The following is a 15,915-nucleotide window of genomic DNA, read 5'->3' as shown; positions in this document are numbered from 1 at the left end:
TATTTTTCTTGTTTAACTTGTTAGCCTTGTAGCTTGTCCTGCTAGCCAAATGTGTGCGTGTGTATGTCCTTGCTTTCGGGTACATCTTTGAGTGTGTCCATTATACAAACAGTGTCAGTTTTCCTCAACCTTAGACATCAAAAGACTCTTCGGTGCCATTTTTGTTGAAACCGTTTTCACATGCTTTGTTCTCTGTGAGAAAAAAAAAATACTTGGGTTTCCACAAGACATTTTGCATCACAATGGTGTTAGTGTGTGAAGTGCCCCAAAGAACAACCCGACGCCATTTTATCGAATTTAATATTCCCATATATCAACAATTCGACTGTATGAGCATCAAAATCACGCGTTAGCTTTTGGAAAAAGAATGGATATTTAAACCAAAACCAGATTTCCCTCCTATTACTCGACCCCCACCTCATCAAAACAGACCCTCTCACACACACAGGCACCAACACACACATATGTGGAATGCTTTTTTTTTTTTTTCACAGACAGAAATGAGTTGGGTTGCTGGGTTGGATGATGCTGGGTGGTGGGGTTAGCTAATGAAAAGCAGAGCTCTTGTTCAATGAGCCATATGCTACTAATCCTTTTTTCAAACTCCCAGTGAGGAAGTGTGATGCTGTAATGCTTAGCATACCCCAATAAAGTCCAGGACATCCTGTTTGAAGACTCTATTCCCATATCAAACTGAGCTTGGAGCACCGTCTACACCTCCATGAAGGGGTGCTTGCCGGCAGGAGCCATCATCCATGTTTGTCTTGTGTTGATTAGTGTCTCTGGGAACTGGTGGCTTTTAGCTAGTAACTATTATAATGGGGTTACAGTGAGAGCAACAGAAAATCCAGACGTGGCCTTCGAAGGTCCAACGTGGCACCACATTTGTTGTGATAAACAAAATGCTAACCTTGCTAAAGAGATCAGCATAGCGGGATCCTGATTTGTATGCTTGTGTGTCCTACACTCTAAAAAATGCTGGGTAATATGGACAAACCCAAACGTTGGGTTAAAAATGCTATTTAAAAATGTTATCCAACGGCTGGGTTTGTCCCAAAATTGGGTTAAAACAACTCATTCTCATCCTAACATGTCATCTAATTGACCATACGTCAACATCTGACGTCCTTTAACGTCGATTAGATGACGATCATAGGGCTTTACCTTTAGCGTCAGTTAGATGACGCGGGTAGGTTTAGGTCTAGGGTAAGGTTAGGATTAGGTAGCGTCGCCGTCATCTAACTGACGTTAAAGGGTACCCTAAAACGTTGGATGTTTACATATGGTCAAAAGCGTCAGTTAGATGACGTCTTGGGATGAGAACGGGCTGGTTAAAACAACCTAGAATTTTTTTAGAGTGTACCTGGCTTCTTAACTACCTCATGTTTATCCCTATTAGTTTTGCTCATGCTTAGGGATATAGATTTGAAGAAACTCCAATTATTAAGTATACAACTTTGGTATGGCAAATGACACAATTAACAAACAATTCCCTTAGACTTGCGTTGGCGAGACTCTTTTAACTTGACCTAGTTAGTAACTCACTTGCAACCACCCAAAACACCTTTAAATCCTGATGGAGATTACTCATATTTTCTTCAGAAAATGTAAAAATCTACTGCTTTTTAAAAAGTCACCACTCTCAGAAAAATTGTAATATTGTAAATTAGGGATACCACAACAGCTTGTCAATGGGGCAGTGCCCTTAAAAGCACATCTTATTTGCCTTATTTACCCTTAAAAGGTTTATAGTAGTACCAGATACTCTTGTAGTTCGGTTCGCTCGGTCCGGCCCCAAAAGAATTGTCCTGTTTCGCTAACCGTTCACATTGGCATTTTAACACCGGACCTAAAGATACCAAACCAAAGGCATAGGGATATGTTCGCAACCTAATTGGATACAACTTTTATATTGTATATTTAGCAACAGAACATACCAACCTTAACCAAAACTCTGCTGTGTGCTGGGATAAATGCACTCGTTATAGACCATTTCACAAGATGTAAACAACACTGGTCCAGAAGCACTTCCCGTTTCAGTTTTTTAACTCTACATAAAAGCTGGGATAAAATACAACCAACAGAACATTTAAAACTGAATCAAAAAGTTAAACAAACATCTTTAAGATGTTTTCTTTACATGTGAAATAAAGAAAACAGTTACAAACTGAAACAGGAAGTGCTTCTGGACCAGTGTTGTTTACATCTTGTGAAATGGTAGCGTACATATGATGCTATTTTGATCATATGAGAACTCGTGTAGAGCTTACAAAATGTGTAAAGGAGTCAAAACAGTGGTCAAGATCTGCTGCGAGGAGATGCGGTTCTGATGCCTGAACCTAACAGTGGTGGACATCACGATTACAACGAGAAAAAACGAGCATTCTGTCCTTAAGGTTGCATCTTGTGTCATCGTGTCCTGTTTTTGGTTCGTTTAGGTGTCTTTGGTCTGTGTTACGTTGCACCAGACTTCATTTGGAAGTGGACCGAGACCCATCTTTCAGGGGTCCCGGCCCGTTTGTTTGGTGCACACGAGGGTTCGGATGGCAGCACCAACAGAGCCAAACATGCCAAGTGTGAACACACCCTAAGGTACTAATATGCACCTTTTAGAAGTAAAAAAGGTACAAAGATGTCCTTTTAAGGGAACTGCACTAGTGACAAGCTGTTCAAATTTTGACACAATTGTCCTGAGAGTGAACCAGAGTTTGTTTGCTTTGCACGACTGTGCCAAGGTTGCATCCACTGAGATAATAAAGTCATCTGCACTTGGTATGTAATTTGATAACCTGAATTAAATCAAACCTGTTCTTGCTGGTACAACTGTTCTACATCACACCTGGGGGGCACATTTCAAATAAAAGACTGTCATCGGTGAAGAGACAACCTATTAGCTAAACTAATAATTACGCCACAGTCCGTGTTGGTGTGGTTCGTTGCCTTGTGGTCCTGTGGTAAATGGACCAAAATGTCCAAATGATTGTCATGCAGAGGCAGCCAGGCAGGTGGGTCCGCCCCTCAGAAACCGAATAGGACTCGTGGGACAGGGCTTTCCTTTTGGGCCAGCTCTGCTCCAGAGGGCCTGGGCCATTAGCTGCCTTAATATTCTGCATTACCTTTCCAGCCATTTGTTGCCCCTTTGTTGTGATACCTACTTAAAATATCAAAGCCTGTGAGAGCCTCAATGAGACATTTGAAAACTGAGAAATGCGGGTTTTATGTGTCAGCGCTGTGTCCCCTCCCTCTGTCCCTACTCTTTATACAGCTCCATGCAGGTAGTGCTGGATGAAAAAGGAATCAAAAGGGGAAAGAAGAAAAAAAAGGTTTGGGTGGGACATCAATGGCTGACAACTGAAAGCAATGCAGGAGAGAAAGAATCAAAGCACACCAACCGAATGGGAGAAGGGAGAATTTTAAAACTCATAACAGAAACGCTAAACTTTCAGAACGGGAAAGCTCCTACGCTGCCTAAGTTGCTATCGGCTGATTGACCAGAGCAAGTAAAGGGTTTGAAAAGTGCCCGTCGGCCATTCACAATGCCAGCCTGACTCCAGTTTCAAAGCTAAATTCAGGCAAGTAGAACTCCAGGAACCACAAGGAGGTCCCAATTTTGTCTTCTTCAGCTAATTACGGTGCAACCCATTATATATTGGAGCACAGGAATACTCAACTGATCCAACACATCAGCATTTGAAGGTGTGTTGTCCAACAGGCCTTTGTAGTGGTGACATGCCGAAATGTGTTGTACATCTGGTCTCACGTCATTTAGTGACAAAAGAGCTGAGTGGTTTCCATAGTATCGCATTCCTGGGAGACTTATGAACTTTGTGTGAGCCGCGTTAGTTTGTCCTATAATCGCTAGTATCTGATCTGCCGCCGGCCTTCGTTGTTTTTGCCAGAATCTGACCCACTTCCCAATCCCGAAAGAAGTCGGAATATCTCCCTTGATTTTTCCCTGCATGGAACTCAACTTTTTAAGACCATCTCACCTGGAATGACTTCTAAGATGCGTTATCCTTTATTCCCCCATCAAGTTTTGGATTGTTATGTAAAGTGTCTCACCTGTGTCTCTGCGTTTGAGTCTGTAACGGTTAATCAGCCGCTTGTCGTTTGATGATGTCTGTCTCCATTGTGCGTCTGTTGACTGTTGAAACGAGCTGTGCTTGATGTGGTCAAAACACGGCCGAAGCACGCGCTCCTTGTGTCTACAGCACAGAATGCATTATAATGCACCAGGATGTGCAAGGCTATGACTTTCAACATTGACATCTAAGAATGTCTCCATCAAAACATTTTGTGTCACTGCTTTGCGTGAGGCTGCGGTGGCTTACATTTGACAGATCTGTGTGTGTGTGTGTGTGTCTGTATCCAAGTGAATAGGTCCCTTTGTTTGCGGTAGCCAGTGAAGGGACATAGCAGAGGGGGCAAGGACAGCGGCTAAATATACCTCTTGGTATGGTATGGCGGGTGGCTGGCCCTTAACCCCGTGCCCACATGGTTACCTCCATTGTAATCCCATTTACGGGCTTCTGCTCATAACCTGATAAATGACTAAAGGCGAAGAACGCAAAGCATGCATTGTCAGTCGGTTTGATTGTACATCGATTGAAATTTCGAAATGGAGAAAATACTCAAATGAAGGCCTTTACATATGCAAGCCATTCTTAAAGGGATACTCCACTTTTTTTGGAAATCAAAGCATTTTTAGCCAGCTGAAAACGCTAGACGCTCTGCTGAAGACGCCGTGCTTTTTTCCGTTGAGACGTTTCGTTGCTATGATACAGAATATCCGCAGCAGTTTGAATGTTGTGACAGTTGGTCGGTGTGGTATTAGTCCCGCCCCTCCTCCACTGTGATTGGACGGCTGGGTAAAAAGTGACAGTGATGAGTGCTGCGTTTTATCAAAAGTTGAACATTTTTCAACTCCCAGCGATCAGTAAAAAACGCTGGGCGCTCGGCGCTTCAGCGTAAAAAAAAACGCTCAGCGCCTCGGTATGCTCATGGCGTTTAAAAAACGCGGCGCTCCCATTGAAAACAATTGAAAACAAACGGCAGGCGCGTGGAAAAACGCTTTGGTGGACACACGGCCTTAAACTGTTTTTGAATTCATGAAGCCGATCTCCGGTTCTGGCGGTACCACTTTTAGCATAGCTTAGCATACATCATTGAAGTGGAAAAGACCATTAGCATTTCTCAAAAAAAAAAGACCAAAGTGTTTTGATATTTTTCCTATTTAAAACTTGAGTCTTCTGTAGTCGCATCGTGCATTAAGACCGACGGAAAATGTAATTAATACCATTAATTATTAACAATGATTCTGTTGGTAGCACTTTTAGCATAGCTTAGCATACATCATTGAAGTGGACAAGACCATTAGCATTTCACAAAAAAATGAACAAAGTGTTTCATTATTTTTCTTCTGTAGTTACACAGTGCACGTTTGTGTAGTCATTACGTCTGCTGCCCTCATGGTACAGCTGTAAAGTTTCTTGATTATTACGCAGGAATGAGAGTTCCTAACCATATCAGCCTAGAAAATAGCAACTTTACATTTTCCGTCGGTCTTAGTGCACGATGTAACTACAGAAGAGTCAAGCTTTAAATAGGAAAAATATCGAAACACTTTGGTCATTTTATTTTGAGAAATGCTAATGGTCTTGTCCACTGCAATGATGTATGCTAAGCTATGCTAAAAGTGGTACCGCCAGAACCGGAGATCGGCTGAATGGATTGAAAAACGGTAAAACTCTGGGGGAGTTGTAAAATAAGTCTATTTCCAAAAAAAAGTAGAGTATCCCTTTAATCCCATACTTAATAAAAAAGAACGAATATACCTGAAAAGCAAACATCAGTACATGTTTTTTTTTTTAATTATTTTCTAAAAACGTAGTGTTTTCAGTGGCAGAACGGTTCACTAAAAAATGAGGGTGTGGGGTGTAACTCAATTAGAGTAAAAATATAACTTTGTAACTTTATTTTTCGGACATTCTCTCATACACACTAATGAATTCTCATGAATACACTCATGTCCCTCAAACAAAACATACAATTTCAGAAGACAGTGTCAGATCACTTTTATGATACGTTTTTTTTTTATGTCAATATAGGAGCTTGACAGCCATAGTCCTCATTCATAGTCGTAATATTGAAAATAACGGCCAGGATGATCTTCAGAAATGTACACTTTCCATTTTCCACAGAATAAAGCGTCACATAGGGTTGGTGTGACATTAAAGGTGAGTAAATAAAGACAGAATTGACCTTTTCCGTTCATATTCGAAAAATGAATCCACGTCTTCGCTTATGGTCATTCTGCACTGTAAAAAAATATTGTTGGTTTAACTTAAAAAAAAATAAGTAACCTGGTTGCCTTAAAATTTTAAAAAAGTTAATACAATGAAGGAGATTAATTTAATCACCAGAAACTCAAAATATTATGTTATCCGAACTACATAAATCATTTAAGTTGATTTGACAAAAGAAAAAATGTTGTGATTAAAAATCTGTGTATGATACTGTGTATGATGCCAGTATTCAGACTATTGCAGTCTGTGTGAAATGCACCTGTAATCCGAAGACTGTAACATCACAAACACCATTGACAATTAATTAATTTAATAAACAACATTAAATACACTTTTTTCGTCAGTAGTGTCACCTTCAGGTTAAATAAGGCTTTGGGGTTCAGTGATAACCTGTCTTTACTTGTAACAGCGCTACATATAGGCATCAAAAACAGTGTTTTTTTAAGCCGGGTGTGGCGGTATGAGCAGAAACCAGCCGACTGTTTGAAGTTCTGAACTTTTTTCAGGCCGCGTTGTTTCGTCTCTGTGCGGCGGGAGTGGAGAGACAGCCACTGCAAACAGCAGGTGTGGCTTTTGAACGAAGCCATGACATGGCAGGCTCTTTAGTCTCCATCGCATGATTCTTGTTTTCATCAAAAGAAGAAAGGCCCTCCTTGCTGTTGTCTTTCATCTCCAGGAGACGGCCTCTCCTTCATTTTGTCCCTTTTGTTTGTGTGTTGTCCCTGGGCTGCAGCTTTGTGGCTTTCAGCAGGTGTTACTATTTAGAAGTATGGTTGAACATAAGAGGTGGTTCAGGACCGCCACACGGCCGGGTCGAAGCACTTAATATCAAGGACCGAGACCAGGAGTGTTAAAGACATTGATCTCCCTGAGTTCTTACTCGGGTGGGCCCCATGTAGCACCATGGGAGATGTGCAGACATGGCTATCAAGATATCCACCATAGGAGATCTTTATCCTCTATTGTGAGAGCCCTTTGGAAAGACCAGCTTGGCCCTCTAGAGGAAGATTCGGAGATGGACGATGTTGGAGGGAGATTTTATAAATGCTTTACATGATCTCTCGGAGGAGGGCTTTACGCTGTTCGGATGCCACAAAACGCTCTCTGGAGACAACATGCATGCCTCTGTTGTGACAGTACCAGTTCTACCAGTGTGTTTAATGCTGTGCAAACAAGCTGTCGTGAGAGCTACTGACAGATTTATACGCTTAAACGTTAGCTATACATAGCTTTTGCACTGCTATATCTGTTCCAAATAAGGCACACGAACAAATTGGAAACCAAAACCACCTCGGTCTCACAGTTTTGGTTTCCATACAGCAACTTATTATTTTGAAACGCACATAATTTGTATATTGTAAGAGTATGTTTCACAATTGCACAATTGTGGTCAAGGCTTTGATTCCCAGTAAACATACTGTTCCACCTAGCTTCAGTTCGGGGGCTTGCGATGGTTTTTAGTGGCTCAAAGAGTTACTTCTCTCGGCCACACTCGATAGAAACATTTACCAATGCTGTTTATGCCAAATGGGTGCTTTTACAAGGAAACCACAGCCCTTTCCAAAACAGAGATACTATTCAATGTGTGCCTTCCACAGATGATTCCCGCCAGACACAACTACAAGACACGAACGACTAAAAGAACAATTCGGCATGCATTTCCAATGTGTCAACAAGACTGTGGGCTTTCATTCGGATGACTCTTTATCTTCCCTCCTATATTTTGGTGTCCTTGTTTTAATTTGGTTGTTTTACTGCAGCTTAAACAAGCCATTACTCCAAAGGGCACCCACCGAGAATAAAAGGTGAATAGCTCAGACATGTAAATGGATTCAGACGTCATTGAGCATCTCGTGAGTCAAGGGTGTCAAAAGATCTGCATAGTGAGAACTACTTTTTAGAGGAGATCTTTCACCGAGTAAAAGCCAGGTTGATATGTGGGGTTACCTGTATTTTGGCTCCTTTATAGTTTCCATTGCCCTACATCTAGAATTGACTTCTCTTTGTGAGCATAGATGCACTCTCAGAAAAAAAAGGTACAAAAGCTGTCACTGGGGCTGTACCTTTTCAAAAGGTAAACTTTTGCCCATTTTAGGTGCTAATATGTACATTTCAGGTGCTGATATGTTCATTTTAGGTGCTAAAATGTACATTTTAGGTGTTAATATGTACATTTTAGGTGTTAATATGTACATTTTAGGTGCGTATAAGTACATTTTAGGTCATAATATGTACATTTAAGTGTTAATATGTACATTTAAGGAGCTAATATGTCCATTTTAGGTGCTAATATGTCCATTTTAGGTGTTAATATGTACATTTTAATTGCTAATAAGTACGTTTTAGGTCCTAATATGTACATTTTAAGTGTTAATATGTACATTTCAGGAGATAATATGTCCATTTTAGGTGCTAATATGTACATTTTAGGTGTTAATATGTATATTTTAAATGCTAATAAGTACATTTTAGGTCCTAATATGTACATTTTAAGTGTTAATATATCCATTTTAGGTGCTAATATGTACATTTTACGTGTTAATATGTATATTTTAGGTGCTAATAAGTACATTTTAGGTGCTAATAAGTACATTTTAGGTCCTAATATGTACATTTTAAGTGTTAATATGTACATTTCAGGAGCTAATATGTCCATTTTAGGTCCTAATATCTACATTTTAGGTGCTAATATGTACATTTTAAGTGTTAATATGTATATTTTAGGTGCTAATAAGTACATTTTAGGTGCTAATATGTACATTTTAAGTGTTAATATGTACATTTCAGGAGATAATATGTCCATTTTAGGTCCTAATATCTACATTTTAGGTGTTAATATGTACATTTTAGGTGTTAATATGTACATTATAGGTGCTAATATGTACATTTAGGTGCTAATCTGTACCACTAAGGCACCAATATGCAGCCTTTGGGTACAAAAGTGTACCTTTTGAAAAGGTACAGCCCCAGTGACAGCTTTTGTACCTTTTTTTCTGAGAGTCTGAGGTGGGGCTACCGTGCCTTGCAGACAGGGATTGTCCTCCATTTTAAGCCTGTATTACAGAAGGAATCAATCCACAACTTCAGACTGGATTTGGCCAGTCTAAAAGGGATAGCTGTTTCTCAGACAATTAAATCACATCCCACTCCCATCCCCCTGTTAGGACTCAACGTGAAATGGCTGGGTTTAGAGTCCACCAGTTACACTGTTCGATTCCCGAGACGGTCCACATTTCTCGAAGGCCCCAGAAGCGATGCATTCCTGTCTGGTCCCCCCACTCTAAGAATCACATCAGTGTGGTTGGGGTATGCTGTTTACTGTCTGCATACTGTTTCTATGCTTCTGTGCCGTTATTTTCATTCCTCTTAGTTGAAGTGACGACACAGACAGTAGCTGCCTCGGGGGAAAGGGTGTCATGCTCATTGTTGGTGCACTAGGAAAGATAAACCATGACTAAAGGAAAACGAAACACTATTTGGTAGTTTTCTAGATATTTGTAAGCAGTCTAAATGTAATTGTTTGTGGATTAACATGAAATGGGACTAGGGTTCAATTCCTGACCTTACTAAGTACATTAATGAAATTAACACACAGAGATTACCATGCATTTTGTTACATGGAAAATAGTACATTACAAATCTGAGGCAAAAAGCATGACGCTTCTTCTCGGGAGCATTAATGTGCCCAAATGACTCACTAGGTGTGCTCATATTTGACCGTCACAAAACAGGTAAACTAACACACATACTTACACAATACTTTGATCTTGAAGTATGTATTTGTTTGCAATAAATTAGCCTTGTCTATGCCCAAATTAAATGCGTATAGGTTGAGTCACATTTAGCCAAAGGTTATTTATAACCAATAAATTATATAAATGTAATAACCTACACATTTAAGTTAGTCCTCCTTCACATTTTCGACTCTCGGGCTTACAACTTTCTAAGGTAAAACTTTATTTCCTACATGGCAACATGACTTTTGCGTAAACATACACGTCAAGTGGCGTGTTCTCTATATCAATCATTTTGAGCTTTCCGCGTGTATGTCTACGCCATTAAATGTCCGAGTGATTCAACGTGTATGCGAAGCAAAATGTAGATCTACATCTGGGGAGCGATGGTAGGGGAAGACTCATAAATGCCATTAACCCCAGTGATGGGTAGGTTTAGGGACGGGGTTGGGGTAGGTCATATATTTATATATACAGTAATGTAACGTTAAGTCAACGGCGCTCAAAAACACGCTGAAAAGCGATTATGCGTGTTGATAGCACGCCAAAAATGGAAATACGAATTGGCGTGTCATATATACGCCATTTCATGAGATCAGTCTGTTATTTCGATAGTCCACTTTAGACATTCCACTAACTAGAAGTAACTTTGCATCTACATGTCAACTAACTGTCATTAGAGTATTAGTAAACCGTCTGCTTAATACTAACAATTTATTGTGTTGCACCCCGGACTATAAGTAACTTGGCAACTACAAGTCAACTAATTATACTAACCCGAACCCTATCATCTAACCATAACCTAAAGGCATGTTCACATTTCACACGCGATATTCGCTGACGTTTAATGCCTCGCGACTAAACAAAGGAGTGTGCACACCGACGTGGAAAACGTCATTCGTAAAAGCGTCATTTAAAAAAAAAAACGCCTCAGGTTTGGGTTTTTTTTGTTTGATGCGCCGCGTTAAAACTATCCGACCAATGAGATTGGCGCTTTTGCTCACGTGTCTGGTGCTTCTGAAGTTACAGTAAAACACAACTTGGGGGTGCTCAAACACAAAACGGTCTTACCGAGCACACGTAACGGCGAAGAAGATGTACGCCACCGTCTGAACTGCCGGAAGATGCAAGGCAAGATATCTATGGGCAAGGTGAATGTTGAGCTGCTGGTCTCGGAGCATAAAGAGCTATATGATAAACGTGACAGCGACTACAAAAATATCGACAAAAGAGCCCCCGGGTTTTTCTGTTTTACATTAAGCGCCATCTAATGTCAGGGAATGTATTTTTTTCCACATTCACTCGGCTCATCGTCAGCGAAAATCGCTTGGGTGTGAAAACGAAAAACGCGTTGAAAATAAACGCTGGCGAATAACGCGTGTTGATATTCATCCCGGTGTGTACAGGCCTTAACAGTCTACTGAAAGTTTACCACAGTCTACTAATACTCTAATGAGACTTAGTTGAAAAGTTACTTCTAGTTAGTAGTGGACTACAAAAAATGTTGCCATTTATTTTGTAGCTTTGATTGTCTAAACTTAATTGTATTTGTTGGACGAAAATGTCCATGTTGGAAATTTGATTTCAAGTCCCGTTTCAATGCACTTTTCCAAGTAAGAAGCTGGACATTACGTCTCTCTGAGTTGATTGGAGCGTTTTCTCTAACTGGATATCATACACCAAGACAACACAAGGGCATTGTGGGGATGTGTTAGTCCATAAAAACAATCTTTCTCGAAACGACTTTTTGTCTCGGTCGGAAACCCTTCTGAAGGTGTACTTCTTTGTTTACCCTGCTGAAATAAAAGACTCGCGGGTCTTTAAAAGCTAAGGGGAAGCGGGGGAGGGATCAAGGATCTTTGGAGCATCTATGGATAAATGTCTCGAGATAAGTGGACACAAAGACACAAAAGGACAAAAGCAGCCGAGGTCGGGAACGCTCCATCACCAAGAGGCAGCGTTATCTTAGCCGGTAGAAAGAGGAGAAAGACACCTCTGCGTGTCAAGCTCTTAACCCCTCTGTCACTGTTCACCCCCTTCTCTTTATTTAGGTGAGGATAAGACCGCCGACAGAAGCCTCTAGATAAGACCGCCATTCCATCCCTAGTGGAAAGTGTGGCCTGTTAGCAGGTATTCAGATCACTTGACCTCAGTCCACAAGGCTACGGGATCTTTCAGTGGGATAATTTAGACATAAGCCCTTAATAATGTTGTGATTTGTTGAACACATTGTTAATCAGGGTGAAAGAGTTTGGTTTACGGTGTCGGATCTGGGGGCTGCACATCACTCGCTTGATTCAAGGTCTAAGAAATGACATGAGGAGACAAGACAAGCCTCTTGTGTTCTCTAGGGCCCCAGTGGATTGAATGATCCTTTGGTATCCTCTTTCATTCAGTTTTCCTTAAGCTTGAGGTCTGTATTCATAGCTCTTAATGGATCTCGTCTCTTCGCCAGTTTGTAGTCCAACGTAGCAGTGCAGCGCTGCGCGACACAAATGTACAAGACTGGTCACTTAATACAAGGACAAATCACACTTGTTTCTGCTAATGAGCAGTCTCCTGCTTCTTCTGTCGCTTCTAACCAATGTATAACACTGTGCTGAAATTTGTCAAGAATTTTTATATAATATACTCAAATATTCATAGTCATCAAAATGATTCGAGTACCACATTACTCGAGTAGTTCACTTTTAAAAAAACTTTTGCTGATAATTTACTCACCCCCATGTCATCCAAGATGTCCATGTCTTTCTTTCTTCAGTTGAAAAGAAATTAAGGTTGTTGGTGAAAACATTCCATATAATGGACTGCAATGGGAACCAAACGGTTCAAGGTCCAAAAGACCGTTTCAGTGCAATCTGCAAATTGTTCAAAGGGCTGTAAACGATTCCAGGCGATGAATAAGGGTCTTATCAAGCAAAACGATCGCTCATTTTAAAAAAAAATATATATATATATAACAAAGTTTAAGTTTTATAAGCTAAAATGCTCGCCTTGCTCTGTTCTGTTCGAGACTCACCTGTTTGAACTCGTTTATCAAATGAACAAATTTTTTTTCGTGTCGTTTGGTTCATTCAACGAACGAAATGAACGAGTTGACTCGGGAAAGATTTGTTCATTTTAATGAACGAAGTCACGAATGCGCATCACAGACCATTTGAGCTTATAAAACTTAAACTTTGTTATTTATTAATTAAATTAGCGATCGTTTTCGCTTGATAAGACTCTTATTCATCGTCTGAAATCGTTTAACGCCCTTTGAACAGTTTGCACTGAAACTGTCTTTTTGACCTTGAACCGTTTGGTTCCCATTGAAGTCCATTATATGGAGGAAAATCCTGGAATGTTTTCATCAAAAACCTTAATTTCTTTTCGATTGAAGAAAGAAAAACATGGATATCTTGGATGACATGGGGGTGAGTAAATTATCAGCAAACCTTTTTTGAAAAGTGAACTACTCCTTTAACTAATGTCAACAATTGTCTTAATGTGAATGGTCTTTGTCAAGTGTCTTTTTATTTCTTTTTAGGAATTTGCTGAGAGTTACGTTTAAGTTTCTAGCACAATACAAGTGAAATCTTTGTGCAATATAATTTTCCTCAGGGCATTTTATTCCTTGTCATCTTTCGCATTTTCTCTCTCTCTCAATACTCTGAAAACAATGTATTATGCTGCCAGAGGCAAGTGGATTTAGTGCTGGCTTCTTAGATCTGCGCTACGCCACATTTGAGCTGGTACTCTGCCAAACCCAGAGAAACTACTCGACAATTTGAAAACATCCAAGTCCTTTTGGCCACTCACCGCGATCTAGAAATGCGCCTGGCACTTTCACATGCAATTAAATCAAGGGGAAAAGTCTCAAATATAACAGCCGCTAAATGGGAGGACGGTTGCGAGGTTCTCTTGCTCAGAGTGCAATTATTGCTTAGTCAGTTTTCCCGTGTGTGCGATGTGTATGTTTATGCAGGCCATAGGCATACATTCTTGTTGTCAATATGTTCCGTCGGAGGGTGTAATTTTGCAGGGAACTGGTTATCTACACAAATGCTGCACGCAAACAAGTCTGATGGCTAAACCATTGACATCTGTTAGACCAGTGGGCTGGGCTTTGATTTGCAAAACATGTTTTCTCACAAACGGCAGCCAGCAGCGCTGCTGTACATATGGTAAAAGGAGAGACAAATGTTATGTTGGGAATAGCATGACCATACAGTTTTTGAAAATGCTGGGTTGTTTCAAACCAATTGTGGGTCAAATATGGACAAAGCCAGCCATTGGGTTCATTTTTTAAAATTGCATTTTAATCCAAAGTTTGGTTTGTTCCCAAATTGGGTTGAAACAACCCAGCATTTTTTAGATTGTAGTATGCAAAATAAAATAAAAGATTGTGTATGCATGGAATCCCTGGATGACTTGCTACATATGCCAAAATGTGTGGTATACATCCATAGACACAAATTGTGTGCCAAATGATGCACTGTATAAGAGGTCTCCACTCCAACAAGACTTCCAGAATTTAAATCCAAATCAATTTAAAGGACAAGTTCGGCATTTTACACTCCGGCGCAAAAATGAACCTTCGGTCTAATTACACATTGTAACCTAGTCAACCGTTATCTGAGATTTGTTTTCATGATCGCCGAATGTAAAGAGTTTTATCTCTAAAAAACAGCTATAACGCTAGTATATTGGGCATAGAGTAATGACAAATAAAAATCGCTTGTTATTACCACTAACAAGGCTCAAAATAGCCCCACAGTAACACGGTAGCATAATAAGGGTCCCTACATTCAAACCGAAGCATTGAAAACTTAGTCAGTGTCCATACAGATTAATAGGAAGATATTTTATACAAACAGTCAACTTCGCGAATACAGGAAGAAGCCATCTTTGAAAAAGTCTCTACCAGTCGATCTACGAACGCCGATCCAAGTGCGCTGGTGAGATTTGAATAAAGTGATAAGGTGAGCGCGAACAGTAGTCTACATGTACATGTTGAAGAGAAGAAAATGGTTCGTGATTGTGTTTCTTCCGTAAACAACGGACCATATGAGATTCTGCACTTGGATCGGCGTTCGTAGATCGACTGGTAGAGACTATTTTTCAAAGATGGCTTCTTCCTGTATTCGGCAATCCTTCAGGCACCTGAAGGATTTAGCGATGTCAGAGTCTGGAAACATCGTTTGAAACAATGTAGGACTGGTGTCTCGTCACCGAACCCAGAGCACCTTCGCTTTTAGTGTTGGCCTGATCCAAAAGCAAAATCTGATACAAAATTTAGATTTTTCCAGAAACTTCCACTTCCCCACAGCTGAATAAAATCCGTTTTTTGTCTGTCTGTGGTATCTGAGATGCGCGCCAACAACACGAAACCTCAAAACTGATTGGCTGTTGCATGTTGGTCTATTTTGTAGTCGTAATACAGCGAATTTTATTTGAACTAGAAAAATAAGGCCCTGTTTCCACGAGAACGCTCGCGGTTGAAAACGTAACAAATATTTTATCGGATGTGCCTTTCGTTTACACGGCGACGGCGTTTTGGGGGCTTAAAAACGCGAAAAAGTGAAACCACCGTCCAGAGTGGAAATCTTAAAAACGCTCCACCGCCACATTCCCGTGTAAAGGGTAAAAACCGGTAAAAATGCAAAAGTCTGCTTGATATCGAAGGTTGTACACAGGCGCACGGACTTGGTGTTATAGTGTGGCAGTGCACCACATTGCCACCTAGCCGCCTGGAGTGCATACTACATTGAATTTCACACACTTTTGCGTCACGGATTTCCCACCCAAAACGCTCGTCTAAACGCAGAATAAAAAGTGATAACGCAACGCCACTTTTGCGTTTTCTCTTCAGAATTGTTTTCGTGTAAACATAG

At 40.4% G+C, this 15,915-nt stretch overlaps 1 protein-coding gene across 3 annotated transcripts in view; it reads left to right on the top strand.

Annotated features, from left to right (window-relative positions):
• The window catches only part of ano1a (anoctamin 1, calcium activated chloride channel a), a 190,804-nt gene that overhangs the window by 55,964 nt on the left and 118,925 nt on the right, over nt 1–15,915 (top strand). The gene's annotated exons all lie outside the window — the stretch shown is intronic.

The sequence above is a fragment of the Pimephales promelas genome, chromosome 1 (assembly GCF_988280905.1).
Source record: "Pimephales promelas chromosome 1, fPimPro1.hap1.1, whole genome shotgun sequence".
Lineage (NCBI taxonomy): Eukaryota > Metazoa > Chordata > Actinopteri > Cypriniformes > Leuciscidae > Pimephales > Pimephales promelas.
This window is presented reverse-complemented; position numbering and strand designations above follow the sequence as displayed.